The 20,720-nt window shown below is 46.9% G+C and overlaps 1 long non-coding RNA gene across 1 annotated transcript in view; it reads right to left on the bottom strand.

The window, feature by feature from the left end:
• Positions 1-10,059: 10,059 nt before the first annotated feature.
• LOC119972118 overlaps positions 10,060-20,720 on the bottom strand; it is an 89,071-nt gene continuing 78,410 nt past the window's right edge. The window contains exon 3 of the long non-coding RNA XR_005462006.1: positions 10,060-10,302. This is a non-coding gene — a long non-coding RNA (uncharacterized LOC119972118). The remainder of the gene's footprint in view (positions 10,303-20,720) is intronic.

The following is a 20,720-nucleotide window of genomic DNA, read 5'->3' as shown; positions in this document are numbered from 1 at the left end:
CGGAGCATAAAGATTTTGGGGACAAAAAGAAAATGCTGGAAAATCTCAGCAGGTCTGGCAGCATCTGTAGGGAGAGAAAAGAGCTAACGTTTCGAGTCCAGCCGACTCTTTGTCAAAGCGGCAAGTTAGATCCAAAGTTTTTCAAAAATTTGAGCTTTGACAAAGTGTCCTCTGGACTCACATCACCCCTGCCAAAATCTCACCTGTGTCATTGACTGGATAGATTTTATACAACCAGATTCGGAAAACAAACAAACTTACTGTTGTACATATTTATGGTGAAAGGTAGGGAAGTTCTGATCTACAGTTAAAATATATCTTGTTCTGTCAGTAATTTGCCCCGTAACTCATGCCCAATGCAGCGCTTTGCGCACCAGGACTGCATATCAGGAATGCAGGTACACCCCCGTTTGACAGGGTCCACAACTTTCCATTCATTAAAATTAATGAATAGAAACCTTCTGCTCAGTATAATGAAGCTGTCATTACTAGCAAATCACACAGCAAAGCTCTCTCTGGTCTCCTTCAACAGAAAGTTGCAGCTTCTATTTTTGCTCTCTTGATGCAAGGTAGTGTGGTGGTCTTTGTGTTGTTAATGTTAGCATGGTTGGCGTAGTGTTCACAAAGATTACAAATAGCTTTAAATTGAACAAAGCTATATATTTATTAATACTACTTATTTGGATTCGACACTTTCTCCAATATAATTCACAGTTGATAATAAACATAGAGGGCGGGATTCTCCCGCAACTGGCCGGATGGCCGGACACCGACGCCAAGAGCGGCGCGAACCACTCTGGCGTCAGGCCGACCGGAAGGTGTGGAATCCTCCACACTTCCAGGGGCTAGGCCGGGGTGCCCCCCCCCGGTGGGGGCCGGATCCCCCCCCCCCCCCCCCCCCCCCCACGTCCTCCCAAGGACTCACCTAGCCGGCCTACAAGCCAGTGATGGACCATGACCATTTCACGCTGGCGGGACTGGCCAGGAAATGAAGGCTGCTTGGCCCATCGGTGCCCGGAGAATTGCCGGAGGTGGGGGGGTGCTGCCAACGGCCCCCGACTAGCGTGGCATAAACCCCCCCCCAAACGCACGAAAACCGGCGCCGGAGAACACGGCAGCCGGCGTCAGAGCGGGATATACGCCGCCCCCCCCGGGGATTCTCCAACCCGGCGGGGTGAGGGGGGTTGGAGAACCCCGCCCATAATCACTCATCTACTACTGACCTCTACACTATTACATTAAATATGATCGGTTCTCACTCACACTATCTTTCTTTCAGTCAGTTCTATCGCTTCTCTCCCCACAAGGCTTAGCATTATTGTCTTATATACTTGTACATCTAGCTCCCTCTAGTGGTTGATTTAGACATTTCATTAACCCTTGCAGTTCTTATATTTATGATAACGTCACAGGGAAGAGGGTAAATTGCAAAACTGCTTGCTTGAAAGTGAAAGGATGGTAAATAGACGACTGGGCATTCAGAATTGGTCCTTTGTTTAATTCATTTACGGGATGTGGGCACCGTTGGTTGTGCATACCCCTAACTTCCCTCCATTTCAGAGGGCATTTGAGAGTCGAGCACATTGCTGTAGGTCTGGAGTCACAAGTAGGCCAGACTAGGTAAGGACAGCAGATTTCCTTCCCTAGAGGACATTAGTGAACCAGATGGGTTTTTAAGACAATGGTTTCATGATCATCATTCGCCTTTAGATTCCAGATTTTTATTGAATTTAAATTTCACCATCTGCCATGCTGGGATTTGAACCCGGGTTCCCTGATATTGCCCTGGGTCTCTGGGTTACTAATCCAGTGATAAAACCACAACACCACTGGCACAAGGAGTAGCAGGGTTTTAAATTTGCCAGTCACCTCTACACTGCCCTGACCAAATCCTATGAGGGCACTTTCTGCTGAAGAGGTCTATTTCTTTACCTTGAAAGCCAGCAGTGATGTGTTGTGGACTAAGAAAAGTCAGCAATTTACCTCATTTGGGGTCCCTACACTCACCAGAAAAGTGACTTTCATCATGTCAATCTGGTGTTGCCTCTGTGTTACAGAACTCGAGCAGCAGATATTTTCTATTTAATCCTGTCATGGACCAGGCCACAGACCCATTACATGAGGCAATTCTATGATCATGCAAAAGAACATATGAATTAGGATTAGTAAGAATTAGAATTAGGATTCTGCCCCTCATGCCTGCTCCACCATTCAATTAGATTATGGCTGGTCTGATTGTGGCCTCAACTCCACATTCTGCCTAGCCCCAATTACCTTTGACCCCTCCTTGTTAGTCAAAATATATCTACTTCAGCCTAGAAAATATTCATTGACCCTGTATCCACTGCTCCCTGGGGAGTGTCAAAGATTCATAGCCCCTGAGAAACATTGAGACCATAAAGCCATAAGAAGCAGAATTAGGCCACTCGGCCCAGCGTGTCTGCTCCGCCATTCAATCATGGCTGATTTGTTTCTCATTCCCATTCTCATGCCTTCTCCTCATAACCCCTAATCAAGAACCTATCCATCTCTGTCTGAAATACACAGTGATTTGGCCTCCACAGCCTTCTGCAGCAAAGAGTTCCACAGATTTACCATCCTCTGGCTGAAGAAATTCCTCCTCATCTCTGTTTTAAAGGATCGTCCCTTTAGTCTGAAATTGTGCCCTCTGCTTCTAGTTTTTCCTACAAGTGGAAAAATCCTCTCCACAGCCACAGTATCCAGGCCTCGCAGTATCCTGTAAGTTTCAATAAGATCCCTCCCATCCTTCTAAACTCCAATGAGTACAGCCCCAGAGTCCTCAAATGTTCCTCATACGACAAGCTCTTCATTCCAGAGATCATTCTTGTGAACCTCCTCTGGACCCTTTCCAAGGCCAGCACATCCTTCCTTAGATACGGGACCCGAAACTGCTCACAGTGATCCAAATGGGGTCTGACCAGAGCCTTATACAGCCTCAGACGTACAAACATACTTGCATTCTAGTCCTTTCAACATGAATGGTAACATTGCGTTTGCCTTCCTCACTGCTGACTGAATCTACAGATTAACCTTAAGAGAATCTTGAACAAGGACTCCCAAGTCCCTCTGTGCTTCCGATTTCCTAAGCATTTCCCCATTTAGAAAATAGCCTATGCCTCCATTCTGTCACGTGAGTATCCCTTTAAGAAAGATTTTGTTTACCACATGGCTTGAAGCACGGCTTCAGTGATGCCATTTGTGGGTGGAGCTGGGCTGTGGCTGTCAGGTGAGAGGGGGTTTAGTGTTTTGGTTTCATTTTCGGTTTGTCCATTTGGACTGCAGGAAGTTTCCCTGTGTTCTCTGTTTGATTTTAAAGCTGTTCCAGTGAACTGAAAGCACATTGGGTGTGGCAAACTGCTTTGGTAACCTTAAAGCTAAAATTGCTTTCTAGAAGGAGTTTTGAATCTACTGGTTGGAAACTGGACCAGAATCTCAGGGAAAGGACGAGTCCCATTCAAGTGAGATTACAGTGTGCTGGGCCACGCACTTGAAAGGGGTTTTTGTTTTATTGGAGTTTGTTATTGGATTGGAACAGCTACGGGGGATTTATTAAGAGTTATATACATAGATTACTGTAGTATTTGTGCGCTTTTTTCATGTTTGTAACTGATAATAAATTCTTGCTAAGTGTTTTATATATGTTAACTACATTCTTATAATAAACTTTGTTTTGATAAAAGCGCCCAGAAAGTCTGATGAATTACACCTGAAGTGAAGGATCTGTGCTCTTCCTAGCCAAATTCAACATAAAAGTTATAGGTCAGGTGAGCTTCATAGTACACTTTGGAGTTTCTAAGCCGGGGCCCATAATAATTCCTCCTTCCAAAGTGCATAACCTCACACTTTTCCACCTGGTATTCCATCTGCCACTTCTTTGCCCACTCTGTTAGCCTGTCCAAGTCCTTCTGCAGCCCCCCCCCCCGCCCCCCCCCCCACCCTGCTTTCTCATTACTACCTGTCCCTCTACAGATATTTGTATCATCTGCAAACTTAGCAACCATGCCTTCAGTTCATTCTTCCAGGTTATTAATGTATATTGTGAAAAGTTGTGGGCCCAGCACTGACCCCTGAGACACACCACTAGTCACCGGTTGCCATCCTGAAAAAGATCCCTTTATCCCCACTCTCGACCTTCTGCCAGTCAGCCAATCCTCTATCCTTGCCAGGATCTTAAACTTAACATCATGGGCTCTTAACTTATTTAACAGTCTCCAATGTGACACCTTGACAAAGGCCTTCTGGAAATCTAAATAAATCACAACCACTGGTTCTCCTTTGTTTAACTTCCTTGTTACCTCCTCAAAGAGCTCTAACAGATTTGTCAAACATGACCTCCCATTGAAAAGTCTGTGCTCACTCAATCCTATTTTATCATGCTCTTCCAAGTACTCTGCGATTTCATCTTTAATAATGGACTCTAAAATCTTACCAATGACCAAAGACAAGCTAACTGGCCTATAATTTCCTATCTTCAGCCTCCCTCCTTTCTTAAAGAGCAGTGTTATATTAGCCACTTTCCAGTCCTCTGGGACCGAACCTGTCTCCAGTGATTCCTGAACAATCACCACCAATGCCTCCACAATTTCCTCAGTTATCTCTTTTCGGTGTACTCCATCCGATCCAGGTGATTTATCTACCTTTCAACCTTTCAGTTTCCCCAGAACCATCTCATTAGTTATGGCCACCGCACACACCTCTGTCCATTGGTTCTCCTGGAGCTCTGGCATCCCACTGGTGTCATCCATCGTGAAGACTGATGCAAAGTAACTATTCAATTCCTCTGCCATTTCTTTGTTTCCTATTATTACTTCTGCAGCCACATTTTCAGTGGTCAATGTCTATTTTTGCCTCTCTCCTACCTTTTATATCTTGAAAAAAACTCTTCCTATCTTCTTTTATATTACTAGCTAGCTTGCACTCATATTTCATCTTTTCTCTCTTTTGCTTTTTTAGTTGTCCTCTGCTCACTTTTATAGACTTCTCAATCCTCTGGCTTCCCACTAATCCTCGCCATTTTGTATGCTTTTTCTTTTGCTTTTATGCTGTGCTTGACTTCCCTCATCAGCCGTGGATGCCTTGCTCTCCCCTCAGCATGTTTCCTGCTCCTTGGGATGAATTTCTGTTGTGCCTCCCGAATAACCCCCAAAAACTCCTGCCATTGCTGTTCCACTGTCTTCCCTGCTAAGCTCCTTTTCCAATCAACTCTAGCCAGCTCCTCCCTCATGTCTTTGTCGTTACCCTTATTTAATTGTAATACCGTTACATCTGATTCCAGCGTCTCCCTCTCAAACTCATACTGTGGTCACTGCTCCCAAAGGGTTCCTTCACCTTAAGTTCCCTAATCAAGTCTGCTTCATTACACATCACCAAATCCAGAATTGACTGTTCCCTGGTAGGTTCTGTCACAAGCTGCTCCAAAACAACATCTCTTGGACATTCCACAAATTCCTTTTCTTGGGATCCACTGCCAACCTGATTTTCCCAGTCCACCTGCATGTTGAAGTCCCCCATGATCATTGTAATATTGCCTTTTTTATATGCCTTCCCTGTCACCTGATTTATTTTCTGTTCCACATCCTAACTACTGCTAGGGGGCCTGTACATAATTCCCATTAGGTTCTTTTTACCTTTGCGATTCCACAACTCTACCCACAGAGATTCCCGTACCAGCCTCCCCGGACAGGCGCCGGAATGTGGCGACTAGGGGCTTTTCACAGTAACTTCATTGAAGCCTACTCGTGACAATAAGCGATTTTCATTTCATTTCATTCTATGCCTTTTGATCCTATATCGCTCCTTGCTGTTGATTTAACTTCATTCTGTACTAACAATGCAATACCACCTCCTTTGCCCATCTGCCTGTCCTTTTGATTGGACACATATCCTTGTATATTTAGATCCCAGCCCTGATCCCGTTGCAGCTGAATCTCTGTGATGCCCACAACATCGCACCGGCCAATTTCAATGTGCGCAACAAGCTCATTTACCTTGTTCCGTATTCTGTACACATTCAGGTACATTACCTTCAGTCCTGCATTGACCACCTCCCTTCTCATACTTTTCACCTTTTTTGCTCTGCCTGAGGGTGATGTTGTTCTCTTATTTTTGTTCTCTATTTCACCTTCTAAGCTAATGCTCTGGTTCCCATCCCCCTGCTGTACTAGTTTAAATACTCCCGAGTGACTCTAGCAAACCTCCCAGCCAGGTTATTGATGCCCCCCCCCCCCAAGTTTAGGTGCACCCTGTCCTTCTCGTACAGGTCCCACCTGCCCCGGAAGAGATCCCAATGGTCCAGGAATCTGAAACCTTTCCTCCTGCGGAGACTTTTTCTTATCTCCGTCTTAAATGGGAGACCCTTTATTTTAAAACTGTGTCTTCTAGTTCTAGTCCCTCCCACATGGAGAAGCATCCTTTTAACATCCACCTTGTTAAGCCTCCTCAGGATATTATGTGGTCCAATGCAATCATCTCTCAATCTTCAGAACTCCAATGGAAATAGGCATAGTGTGTACAATCTCCCCTCTAAAGATAAATCCCCTATCCCAGCTATCAGTCGAATAAACGTTCTCTGAACTGTTTCCTATGCATTTATATAATTTCTTAAATGAGACCAAAACTATCCACAGTACTCTGGACGTAGTCTCATTAATGTCCTGTATAACTTGCAATAGATGACAACATTCAGTGGGTTGCACGGTGGCACAGTGGTTAGCACTGCTGCCTCATAGAACCTAGGGACCTGAATTCAATTCCGATCTTGGGTGACTGTGTGGAGTTTGCAGATTCTCCCCATATCTGCGTGCGTTTCCTCCAGATGTTCCAGTTTTCTCCCACAGTCCAAAGATGTGCAGGTTAGGTGGACTGGACATGCAACATTGCCCTTTATTGTACAAAACATTAGGTGGAGTTACCAGCATGGGATGGGGGCATGAGCCGAGGCAAAGTGTTCTTTCAGAGATTCGGTACAGGCTCGATGGGCCAAAGGCCTCCTTCTGTACTAGAGTGATTCTGTGAGATTCCATTTGACTTCCTTGCTGTATTTGTAAACTAGCATTTTGTGATTTTTGTACCAGGACACCCAAATCCTTCAGTACCTCAGAGTTCTGCAATCTCTTTCCAGTTAAATAATATTCTGCTTTTCTATTGTTCCTGCCAAAGTGGAAAAGTTCACATTTTCCCACATCATACTCCAACTTTTACCCATTCACTTAAGCTACCTATGTTCCTTTGCAAACTTCTTGGGAGGAATTGCCTGGTCCCATTTGTATCAGGAACCATGGCAGGTGAGTGATTGTAGTTTGGTAAGAGGCAAAAAAAAATCTGTTTACCGATCTTTGGATGAACTGCAGGAACTTTGTTCTTGAGACTTCTGAGGCAGGTCAAGCATCCCGGCAAACAATTTCGGGAACCCAATTTGCATTCATTAGCATCTTATGCGTGCTCATTAAAAGGCCACCTTGACGGAATTAAGCTCACCCAGCAGTTTGACTATTGTTCTCCTTCCCAAGATTTGTCTGATTGAGACTTAACTACCCTCTAAAATGGCCTAGCAAACCATTCAGTTCAAGGGCAATTGGCATCAAATGGCAGCTTTGCCAGTGACACTCACATCTCGTGAAAGAATAAAGACACCACAAATAATGGCTCCCTGCTGTGCTTCCCTCTTTACCTTTGAAAATGTGATTTCCTTTTCCTCTCCAGCCCATTAACAAGCTTTTCAATGAGTTAATTGGAGGTGTGCAGGTGGCTGTCTGGCTGGTCCCCCATCCCCCACACTTCCCTTTTGAAAATCGCCACTTACCACAGGGGCATTGGGAGACCGAGACTTCATTTGAGTGTGCTGCATTCAAAATGTGCCTTGTCCATGTGGGTGTTTGAAAATCTAGCCCAAAGTTTCTGGAGTCGCACTTATACCTGTTTGCGTTGGCAAGTGGCACAAAACAAACACAATAGCAAATTGTCAGCCCATTTTGCATTCCACATTTAATTTAAAATGGACTTATAATTGCCACTCTCTAAATCTTTTGTGAATCCATAAAGCTCTTTGATTCCAGCACTTCAATACACTCGATTTGCACAGTCTAATGAATTATTGTAATATCACTGGATTTTGTTTGAATACATTCAGCACACTTATTTAAAATGTCGATTGAGTTTGTTTAATTATGTGCCAGACAAGTCTGGCTGAAAGCTTTCGCCATAGTGATATTAAAATGAATGCTGCTTGTAAATCAAGTGCTGCTTCTGATTACTGGTGGTTTTACTGAACCCTTTTCCATTTAATTACATTTGCTCAGGCAGCTTGCTTTTTATATTTTTAAAATGTAATCTCATGATCTGTTAGATTGGATTTTGTCCTCTTAACAATGTTCAGATTCATTCGCCAGCCTTGAGGTGATAAAATCCCTTTTAAAATATGCTTTGTGGAGGAAATTTGTTGCAAGTGGGACCATGATTAATCTAAGGAGTTGGGGAATTAAACAAGCGCACAATCCTATTAGCATGGCTCATGAATTATTGCTCTGTTTGTGCTGTCTAATCTGTCCAGTACAACTATCAAGATTCCATATATAAGTGCTGCACAATCCTCCTGACAAGTCAACGGGTAGAGCGTTGAGATATTTGTGTTGTAGAATAATGTAGTCCAACATTTGCCAGCGTTTGGATCTGGAGTGCTGTTGCTCGTTTTCGATTCCAACAGCGTCGCCAATACTGTTGCTAATATTAATAATGTTGGTGAACTACAAGCCTTTCCTTATATCGATCAAATGACCACACAACCAGTTAGTTTGTTCAAAAGATTGTTTATTTCCATACACAAGAGTTACCTCGACATGCAAACACAATATCTACTACGGGTTAAACTACATCTATCAGCTACAATAACCTATACTTAACTTCAGGGCGACCAGCACTGTGCAAATGGGTAAGGCCTTTATCTGGATTTTGTAGTGATCTGCATATCTGTGTATATATACAAGGCATCAATGTAAATGCAATACAGCTAAGCAATCACTAGAGGGAGCATGAGAGATGTATAGATACAGACAAACAGGAAGTCAGGCACTCTTCACAGGAACAGCAGCTGGTGAGCAGGACACAGACAGGCAGCTCAGATGTAACATAGTATAAATGCTGGAGAGAGAACAAACTCAAAATAAAGCATCTACTTCAACTTTAAAACTATGAGCTTTATTCAGACACAATGAATAACACAGATTTCACTTGACTGGTTAGAAGAAAGCGGCTCTGTCTCTGCTGGGCTCATCCATCAGGTAGCAATCATTGTGCTTGAACTTGGCTGGCTGTTCCTGCTACATTTGGGTTGGCACAGGCCTGATCCAAAAGAGACAGAACACATGGCTGTGCTCTCTTTTATCGCTCTGGGATTTTGTGTTCTTTGGGGCGGTCCTTAACCTTGGACCCAATAGTTCTACAGGGCTCTGATCACTGTCTTCGATTTTGGCCAATAAAGGGGCGGGTGCCTTGGCAGCTGGGCGGGTCCTTAGAGGTCATTGACCTTGGCAGTTTGGCTTTCTGAGTAAAGGGAGTGGTGCCGATCAGTCTGTGGCTGTACCGGTTTCTTGATTGGAGTTCTATTGTCCTGGGAAAATGTGCCATTAAAATGCAAACGAGCGGGGGGTTTTGATCAGGTCTAGTTACCTGTGTTTCAAATACACACAGGCTCTGCATCTGTCTGAGTCCTGGATTGGCCATAATTACCATGGTCCTTTGCAGGTAGCTATCTTAGATGGATACATCCTGTCCTGTTGATCCTGAACGCGATCCCTGTTCATCCTTGGTGGACCGGTCACCCTTGGTCAAGGCAAAGTTCTACTCTACTCTATCTTCTGGTTTGGGCCACTTACGTAATATTTCATTAATACATTCATATCGCTGGTTTTGAAAGCAGACCAAGGCAGGCCAGCAGCACGGTTCGATTCCCGTATCAGCCTCCCCGAACAGGCGCTGGAATGTGGCGACTAGGGGCTTTTCAAGGTAATATAATTTGAAGCCTACTTGTGACAATAAGCGATTTTCATTTCATTTTTTTCATTCATAAATTAATTAGTCTCTAACGGTCACTATAATTTAGGTCACGATAAAACATTTAATTTATGTGTGGTGTAGTGTCCGGGCTGGTGGTGGCCTGTTGTGTGTGGTAGTGTTCGGGGCTGGTGTGGGGTTTGTAACGAACGTGTGTTGCACGTGCAGTTGCAGAAGTCCAAACGCATGCCAGCAGTCCTGCTTCATCCTGTGTTTTCTGTTTTCCGGGTGATCCTGGGGGTGCAAGCATAGTATCTGTTATTAACTTTGATCAATGTCTCGTTTCATTAGTCTTTCTCTCCTTACTCCAATTACCCGTTATGATTGTCACCATGTGTGACTCCCTCTTTTTTTTTTGAAATACCATTTTGGAGAGACAAGAATTGCAAATTTTTAAAGTACAGAGACTCTCGCAGCTTGTGGTCGATGTGGCGAGTGGGCGGACAATTTCTCTGACCAGTCTTTTCTTCAATCACAACCATGGGAGGTTGAGGCTTCCGGTTGCCAGACTCGTGTCTGCCATTTCTGTGCCTTGGCCGCGTGGGCCGTCGGATATTCCGAATTGTCGTGCCTTGCTAGTCTGCAAGAGTTGTCGCGGTGCCAAAGAGGGGCTTGCTTGACGTGAGGCGTGGGGGCGGTGGGAGCGGAGTGCAAGTTACTGTGGTTGGGCGGTGGCTGTGGCGGTGGCTGGGGGAGGGCATATAGGGGGTCAAAGATAGCTAAGTCGTGGGTCCGAGGGCTGGAGTGACTGGGGGAAGAGAGATCGCGCCAGTGTTCAGGGATAGTAATCAAATCCGGGAGGCTCTCGCTGTCGTTGGAGTCAAGTTCAAGGTGAAAGTCCATACCTGTGGGTGGAGACAAGTTCAGGTCTGTGGGCGTAGACAAGGGATAAATGCCGGCATGGCTGGGGGAGGGTTGGCGTAGGGGTCGGATTAGGTTGTCGATGGGCGGGAATTGTCTCCAATTGCCAGAGAGATGTGGTGGGAGTGGCTACATTGGGATCCGTAGACTTTAAGTTGGTTGATGTGGAACCAACCTGTTTTACTATTGGGGTACATTATCTTGTACACGGAGGGGTTATTTTGTCTGAAATGGAGTGCGGTCCTGCAAATTTTGGGGAGAGGAAAGAACTGGGGTTGTAAAGTGAAAGCCATTACTTGCTGACTGACTGTGTACTCTCCGGGGTGGACGGTTTTGTCAAAGCTGGTTTTAATCTGCTTCCTTCTAGCGCCTAATCGGACAGCTTTAGCGAGTTGTGCCGCTTTAATGTTATCTGTAACCTGTTGGACTGCTTTTTCGTGGGTGAGGGCAGTTACTGTGGGGCTTGCCAGATCGAAGCCTAATAAATATACAATACCCTTCATGGGCAGCCCGGTCATGAGAGTGTGGAGGGGGGGGGGGGGGGGGGTGGACTGTGTCCTACGTGGTATTATTTTGTTGCACCATCTTCCTAATGGTCGCTTTTAAAGTTCGATTCATTCTCTCGACAATGCCACTAGATTGGGGGTGATATGCCATATGGAATTTCTGCTTGATCCCAAAAAATGTGAAAACATTTTGCATGACTCTGCTGGTGAAGTGGGAACTTTGATCTGACTCAACGCTGCGGGGGAGACCCCAGCGTGTGAATATCTGTTGGGTCAAAATCTTAGCGGTGGCCTTTGCTGTGTTTGTCCCTGAGGGAAATGCTTCTACTCATTTAGTAAAGGTGTCGATTACAACCAGCACGTACTTGAAACCGTTTCTGCAAGGGGGAAGGGGCCAATGTAATTGAGTTGCAAATTTGTCCAAGGGCCATTCACAGGTCGGGTGTGACGTAATTGTCCTTTCTTTTAGTAACGTTCAGGATTGTTCTGTGCACAGATAAGGCAATTCTCGACATAATGGGTTACATTGCTTTTTAAATCGGGCCACCATCACAAAGGTCTGAAATGGGCAATAATTTTCTCTAGCCCCTGATGTCCGTGTCCGTCATGAAATTGGTACATGGTTTCTGTCCTGGGTGGGGAACCACATAAATTCCGTTTTTTAAACTATGCTGTCCTGTACAGTCAGTGCGTCCTTCCATTTATCATAGGGGGCTGGGAAGTTGTCGTCTAAAACCTGTTGGAGGGTGTCTTCTGCTTTTTGGGCTTGGGATAGATCCTCAATACAGGTCTGGGAAACCTGGACTGAGTGTATCGGTTCGCTTTCGGGTGGCTGCCAGCAGTGACCGTGGCGTGATCCTGCTTTGGCTAAGGCACCTGTCTTTACATTACCGGGTGGGGACAAGCGATGACGGCTTCTTACTTTAATAATACCGTATGTGCTGTCTGAGGCTGCTTTGAGAATGTGCTTTAACAACGGGGCAGAGGGTAGGGGTTTTCCATCGACTGAAACAAAACCTTGAGATTCCCACAGGGGCAGGAATTCTGTTAGGCTGTTGCACACATACAGGCTGTCCGAGTGTATGTCCATGGGAGTTGGAAAAGAGTCGGGGTGCTGAATACATGGGCTATGGCTGCAAGTTCTGCTGCTTGTGAATTTAGGTGACCGGGCAATTTTAAAGAGATTTCTTCTAGTGGGCGTCCCTGCGTGTCTTCCATGTAAATTCCACAACCAGTAATTCTAACTCCATTTTCGATTGTGGAAGAACCGTCTACATAAATGTTTTAAGTGCCCCCTATGGTTTGGAAATCCTGTGTCTTACTGCCTGCTTGTGGGTGTAGTGACTTTGGGATAAAGGGTCCTGTGTGGTGTTGGGCTGCTATGATCTGGCACTCATGGGGTCCTGCATATTGGTGATTATCGGCCAGAAATGTGTGGGTCTTGGTGCGTTTTCCCGTACTGCCTTGTAACAGTAGGGCCTCACGGTAGCATGGTGGTTAGCATCAATGCTTCACAGCTCCAGGGTCCCAGGTTCGATTCCCGGCTGGGTCACTGTCTGTGTGGAGTCTGCACGTCCTCCCTGTGTGTGCGTGGGTTTCCTCCGGGTGCTCCGGTTTCCTCCCACAGTCCAAAGATGTGCGGGTTAGGTGGATTGGCCATGCTAAATTGCCCGTAGTGTAAGGTTAATGGGGGGATTGTTGGGTTACGGGTATACGGGTTACGTGGGTTTAAGTAGGGTGATCATTGCTCGGCACAACATCAAGGGCCAAAGGGCCTGTTCTGTGCTGTACTGTTCTATGCTCTAGTAGTGTCCAGCAATCTGCTCTGATTTGGCTGTACTTTAATCTACCGTCTAGTAATAGTTGCGTGGGGTGTGCTCGGTCAAGATCGTTACAGAGTTAAGGCCTGTGATGGACACAAAGTACTGTACTGCCCAAAAGACTGCAACCAAGTGCTATTCGCAGGCTGAGAATCCTTGCTCCATGGGGTCTAATACTCTCGAGGCAGGCTAAGTGATCATGTCGTTCTTGCAGGAGTACTGTCGGTGGTTGCTACTCCTATGGCATAGAGCATGTCTGGGTCTGGAACTTTTATAAAATGATCTGTGCACAATTAATATTCATGCATACTGTTACATCTCAGTACCACCGGCTGTCCAACTTAAATGGAGAAGATGTAGATCAAGTGGTCACTTGATACGTGATGACATAGAGGTCACATGACGAAAGCGTGGGAGTTCTTCCCGGAGAGTGGGCAGAGTAGAAGTATGTAGTAATTGCTCAGCTAATGAATAAACTATTTTTTGTTATAAGTCCTTGGTCGCTAGTCTTTGGGAACCCAGCCGTCCACAGTCAGATAGTGCTTGGTCAATAATAATGTTCCTCTGAAGCATGAAATACAAATCAAAGGCCTTAATAGCCTTTTTATAGGTTGTTGTGTCCTCTTTAACAATCTTGCTTACTAAAATGCCATCTGCACTGCTGCTAATGAAATAGAGGAGTGTGCTAACCTACTCTTTATCAGGCTATAGCATTAAGCCTGAAGCACACCAGTCTTTCCAGTGTGAGGCTTGGTCGGGCCTGACACCTGGTCAGAAAAGTTGTGCACAGGTAGGGTTTTTCCGTGGCCATTTGTTACTTTAATCGACTGTCTTGGGACTTGGTTGGCATTTTCCTTTTCTATTTCTTTCTGAAGTCTTTCTCTTATTGTTGTCTGTTCGATGGCCTTTCTTTTCCTGCCACTGGCGTTTTGCTGGGGATTGTGAATTGGTTACTTTACTACTGCCACCATGAAGTAATACTGGAAATGGACCCTGCGTGGTGTACTTAATAGAGACTTATTGTAAACAAGAAACTTCCGAACATTTGCTAACTGCTCACAACTATGTAGACGGACAATAAGCACTCCAGCGGCATCTCTCGCTGAGTTCTAGAGACATGTGACCTGCTGATGATGCATATTAGCCATTAGCGTAATGGATACTAACCCTTTATACTATAGATGTTTCTGCACCTGTTCATGTCACCGTCCAATTCCAATTAAAATAACTAGAGGACTGAAATTGGCCTTGTTTAGCAGCGTGAAACGGGTGGCGACCAAATCGGCAGCTTGATGTCCATCCTGCCCGATGATTCCATCAAGAAAACTCTGTTCAAAATCACCCACATCGGGAAATACACAGACTTGAAACACAACTTTATCATCCCAAAGCAGCCAACCAGTCTTCCTTTGATCATTCCGGGCCACAAAGTGAAAAACAAAAGTGCTCATCATCCAATAATCAATTGCTCAGTACTGTTATGTAAAAGTGTGACACTTTGGCACAGTGCAGGCAATGATGCAACATTCCATGCACCAATGTTATTTTGTAGCAGGTTCCCAGTCACTCCCTTAAGCACTTTGTGGATTCTGTAACTGACTTGGCAAAATTCCCACACTCTCAAATGCGCTGAACTGTGATGTGTGTGTTGTTGCCAGAAAGCCTCTGCTCTCCAGATCCAAGACCGCCTGTCTGAGCTGCTTTTCATTTGAAGTGTGTCATGATATGCAGACATGCACATAATGAGATACAGACAGGCAGCTAATGAACACAGAGAACAGGACATAACCAATCAGCAGGCAGAACACTTGGGGGTGGTTTCCCACTATAAAAGGCACGAGGCACTCTCACTCTGCCTCTTTCCACTAGGGATATCTACAGAGTGAGTCAGGTGTATATATCACGTAACGCATACAGCACGTGGCTAAGAGCTAGTCTGGTTAAATCAGACAGAGATATCACACTTAGGTTAGCAGAGAGTCAAACTCACAGAGAACTGTGCTAATTGTGTGACAGGTTCAATAAATCAAATTGAACTAACTTCAAGTCTAGAGTATCTTTCAGTTAAAGGTGCCCGTGTTATCTCAGTGTGCCTAACACGACAAAGTGAACAACAAAATCAGATGGCAACACACTTCTTTAACTTTCTTTTCATATTTGAAAGAGCAAAATGGATGGAAAGGTTTTGGCAAGATAAAGCAACACAGGAAAAATAATTTTGCAAGCGCCATTCAATAGATAGATTGATAGAACATACAGTGCAGAAGGAGGCCATCTGGCCCATCGAGCTGGCACCGACCCACTTAAGCCCTCACTTCCACCCTATCCCCATAACCCAATAACCACTCCTAACCTTTTTGATCACGAAGGGCAATTTAGCATGGCCAATCCATCTAACCTGCACGTCTTTGGACTGTGGGAGGAAACCGGAACACCTGGAGGAAACTCACGCAGACATAAGGAGAGCGTGCAGACTCCACACAGTGACCCAGCGGGGAATTGAACCTGCGACCCTGGCGCTGTGAAGCCACAGTGCTATCTACTTGTGCTGCCGTGCTCCCCTCACGTCGTAGCCACATTCTTCTGGGGCAGTCACTGAAAAGGCAGCTTTATTTCAGGGTCCACTCGGGTATACACGGTATGCTTGAGGGCTGCACAGTAGCATGGTGGTTAGCATAAATGCTTCACAGCTCCAGGGTCCCAGGTTCAGTTCCCGGCTGGGTCACTATCTGTGCGGAGTCTGCACGTCCTCCCCGTGTGTGCGTGGGTTTCCTCCGGGTGCTCCGGTTTCCTCCCACAGTCCAAAGATGTGCGGGTTAGGTAGATTGGCCATGCTAAATTGCCCGTAGTGTCCTTAAAAAAGTAAGGTTAAGGAGGGTGGGGTTGTTGGGTTACGGGTATAGGGTGGATGCGTGGGTTTGAGTAGGGTGATCATTGCTCGGCACAACATCGAGGGCCGAATGGCCTGTTCTGTGCTGTACTGTTCTATGTTCTATGTTCTATGTTCTATGCTCTATGTTCTATGTTCTATGTATATGATTCATAGAATTCCTACAGTGCAGGAGTTGCCATTAAGGTGGTGGGAGATAGTTTTTGTTTCCTGGGTATTCAGGTAGCAAGGAGGTTGGAGCAGCTACACAAATTAAATCTGGGTCGATTAATGGGACAAATGAAGGAGGACTTCCGGAGATGGGACATGCTCCTGTTGTCACTGACGGGGAGGGTACAGACCGTAAAGTTGACGGTTCTCACAAGATTTTTGTTTGTTCTTCAGTGCCTCCCTATTTTTATTCCAAAGGCCTTTTTTAAGCGGGCGAACAGGGTGATATCTGGGTTTGTGCGGGCGGATAAAACCCCGCGAGTAAAGAAAGTGTTGCTGGAGGGGAGCCGAGGGGAGGGAGGGCTGGCACTGCCTAATTTTAGGAACTACTATTGGGCGGCAAATATAGCTATGATTATTCTTAGATTTTACAGTGCAGAAGGAGGCCATTCGGCCCGAGTCTGCACCGGCTCTTGGAAAGAGCACCCTACCCAAGGTCAACACCACCACCCCATCCCCATAACCCAGTAACCCCACCCAACACTAAGGGCAATTTTGGACACTAAGGGCAATTTTATCATGGCCAATCCACCTAACCTACACATCTTTGGACTGTGGGAGGAAACCGGAGCACCCGGAGGAAACCCACGCACACACGGGAAGGATGTGCAGACTCCGCACAGACAGTGACCCAAGCCGGAATCGAACCTGGGACCCTGGAGCTGTGAAGCGATTGTGCTATCCACAATGCTACCGTGCTGCCTTAGGAAGTGGGTAGTTGGGGAGGAGTCGGAGTGGGAGCTGGTGGAGGCGGCATCTTGTAAGGGCACAAGTTTGGGGGCATTGGTAATGGCACCTCTGCTGTTCTCACTGGCCTGGTATTCCACAAGCCCAGTGATAGTGGCAGCACTGAGAGTCTGGGGGCAATAGCGGAATAGCGGAAGCATACGGAGGAAGCGTCGGTGTGGGCTTCAATTTGTGGTAATCACTGGTTTGAGCCGGGAATGATGGATGGGGGGGTTACGGAAGTGGCAGAGAGCGAGTATTGAGAGGCTGGGGGATCTGTTTATTGATGACAGCTTGCCCGGTCTGGAAGATCTGAAAGTGAAGTTTGAATTGCCGGGAGGGAATGGGTTCCGATATCTCTAGGTAAGGAATTTTGTGTGAAGGCAGGTTTTTACCTTTCTGCTCCTTCCACCACAGGGATACAGGATAAGGTAATTTCGAGAACAGGGGTGGGGGAGGGGAAGGTATCGGAAATTTACAAAGAACTCATAGAGTGAGAGGAAACCCAGATAGGGGAGACAAAATGTAAATGGGAAGATGAGCTGGGAAAGGAGTTAGAGGCGGGTCTTTGGGAGGATGCCCTGAGCAGAGTCAATACGTCCCTCATCATGTGCCAGGCTCAGCCTGATAAAATTCAAGGTGGACCACCGGGCACACATGACGGTGGCCCGGATGAGCAGGTTTTTTGGGGTAGAGAACAGGTGTGGGCAATGTGCAGGAGGGCCCGCAAATCATGTCCACATGTTTTGGGCATGCCCGAAGCTCAGGGGATTCTGGCAGGGATTGGCAGATGTCATGGCTAGGATGGTAGAGGTGAGGGTGGCACCGAGTCCAGAGGTGGCGACTTTTGGAGTGTCGGAAGACCCGGGAGCCCAGGGGGCGAGAAAGGCTGATGTTTTGGCCTTTGCGTCCTTGGTAGCCCGGAGACGGATTGTATTAGCGTGGAGGGACTTAAAGCCCCCGATAGCAACCCAGATAGGGTTAGTGACATGGCCGGGTTTCTCAGGCTTAAGAAAATCAAGTTCGCCCTGAGAGATTCATCATTAGGGTTCATCCGGAGGTGGCAGCAATTTATCGACTTCTTCGGAGAAATTTGAACAGTCGGAAGATTCAATATAGCGGCGCGGGGGGGGGGGGGGGGTTAGGGAGAAAGTGGGGTAGGGAGGAGGGAGTTTGACTATGTCGGTCTAGCTTAGGCGAGAACTGTGGGAAATGGAGGAGTGTGTTATGAACTGAACAATGTTTATAGCTGTATTTGTGTCTTTTGTTATTATAAAACCATAAGTGCCTTAATAAAGTGTTTTTAAAAAAAAAAGAATCCTTACAGTGCAGAAGGAGCCCATTCAGCCCATCAACTCTGCACCAACCCTCTGAAAGAGCACCCCATCCGGGCCGCTCCCCTATCCCATCCCAATTTTATCATGTCCAATCCACCTAACCTGCACATCTTTGGACGGTGGGAGGAAACTGGAGCACTTGGAGGAAACCCACGCAGACACAGAGAGAACATTAATACCGAGGGTGGAATTCCCTGGTCCTCCCCAAGGCAGGTTTAATGGCGGGCGATGGGGAAATTTCAATGGGGCTTTTCACAGTGGCTTCATTGCGGTGTTAATTAAGCCTACTTGTGACAATAAAGATTATTATTATTATTATGGCGGGAGTAGAAAAATTGGTAATTTTTAGCCAACGGGATCTTCTTGCCCATCATGGCAGGTTACAAACCACACCAAGACCAGCCTGAACCCAGTTTGCATCCCGAAACTGGAACGCAGATGAGGGTCCAAGTGGAATCTTTCCTCCTTCCCGATTTTCCATGCCACCGGCAGAAAAGCATGGCATTCAGAACATGTTTGGACCAACATGTGTCTACATATTGGCATTTACCTGAAAAAGGTTTAGGGTAGTTCGCAGGGATGAAGAGAGGAGGGAGGCCTCCCGAAACTGGGCCCCAGAACACCATGTGTAGCAGTGGGTGGATGCATGGATTCTCTCTGCACAGCAGCATCCAGGAGGGGTGTTCTCAGAGCAGCAACGTCTCCCAGGGTTGGGATCTTCAAGCTGCTGGAGGTATTAGTGGGATGCGAGGGTCTCTCCTGAGGCAGGTGGGAAGGTTGTAATCAATGGGCAGCAGAGGAATGAAGAGGTGAGGCATATGTGAAGAGTTAGAAGGGGATGCAGGGGAGGTTGGAGGTAGAAAGGAAAAAAGAGAGATTCATCAGCAATAGGGTGGATTGCAATGGAACGGGGGGGAGGGGGGAGAGGAGTTGTGTGAGAGTTGGAGCATGTCAGCGAGGGGATTGTGCAGTTGTGAAGAAGCACGGGGGTCGTGCAGGTGTAAGGGGCATGGGGGTTGTGCAGGTGTGAAGGGGCATGGGGTTGTGCAGGTGTGAAGGGGCATGGGGGTTGTGCAGGTGTGAAGGGGCATGGGGGTTGTGCAGGTGTGAGGGGCATGGGGGTTGTGCAGGTGTGAGGGGCATGGGGGTTGTGCAGGTGTGAGGGGCATGGGGGTTGTGCAGGTGTGAGGGGCACAGGGGTTTTGCAGGTGTGAAGGGCATGGGGGTCATGCAGGTGTGAAGGGGCATGGGGTCATGCAGGTGTGAAGGGGCATGGGGTCATGCAGGTGTGAAGGGCATGGGGGTCATGCAGGTGTGAAGGGGCATGGGGTCATGCAGGTGTGAAGGGGCATGGGGTCATGCAGGTGTGAAGGGGCACGGGGGTCTTGCAGATGTGAAGGGGCATGGGGGTCATGCAGGTGTGAAGGGGCATGGGAGTCATGCAAGTGAGAAGGGGCATGGGGTCGTGCAGGTGTGAAGGGGCATGGGGGTCATGTAGTTGTAAGGGTGCACGGGGTTCACGTAGGTGTGAAGGGGCACGATGGTCATGCAGGTGTGAAGGGCATGGGGGTCATGCAGGTGTGAAGTGGCATGGGATGGTGCAGAGATGTGGATCGGCATGAGATGGTGCAGAAGGGAATGTGGTTCAGAGGGAGTCAATGGAGGATTCCTGGTGGGGCAAACTGAGGGAATCGCTGGTAAGATACGATGATGATGGTTAAAGGGGGCAGTGGGAGCCGGTAGGGTGGAAGGGTGAGGCTTTTACAATTGTCAACTGAAGGGGGCTGAAGGTTGTTGGAGGGCATGTGGAAGATGACGTGGATCTGTGGGGTCAGCAGGATGAGTTTGGGGTTGGGGACATTTTACATTGGTCCGTGGTCAATGGGTGACCAGAAGAGAGGGTTGAAGGGTGTGGAGATGAAAATCATGAAGAGGTCAAAAGTGATTCCTGGATGGGGAGAGGGTGTTGGGGTGGGGGGGAGGGGGTGGATGACAATGGTTATTAGGGGTTGTGATGGGGGGAGGGAAATTGCCATTAGGCTAGACTTCAATTGTTATCAGCACCATTGCTGCTGGCAATTATTCCGAGCTTCAAGGTGGGGATCTTGAGATGCTCTAATGGAGTTGGGATATCGGGGGTGGTGCAGGTCAGCTCAACTGGACAACTGATAGGAAACCCCAGCACTTACAATGCTCGGATCCTGGGACAGATGAGCGCTTGCACGGGAGACCTCTTGGCCGTGGAGCTCCAACATTTCGGGTGAAGCTGTAGAAGCGGGTGTGGTCACACAACCCAGTGATG

This window comes from Scyliorhinus canicula, chromosome 10 (assembly GCF_902713615.1).
Source record: "Scyliorhinus canicula chromosome 10, sScyCan1.1, whole genome shotgun sequence".
In the NCBI taxonomy this organism is placed as follows: domain Eukaryota; kingdom Metazoa; phylum Chordata; class Chondrichthyes; order Carcharhiniformes; family Scyliorhinidae; genus Scyliorhinus; species Scyliorhinus canicula.
Note: the sequence above shows the minus strand (reverse complement) of the source record. Positions and strands in the feature narration are given on the sequence as shown.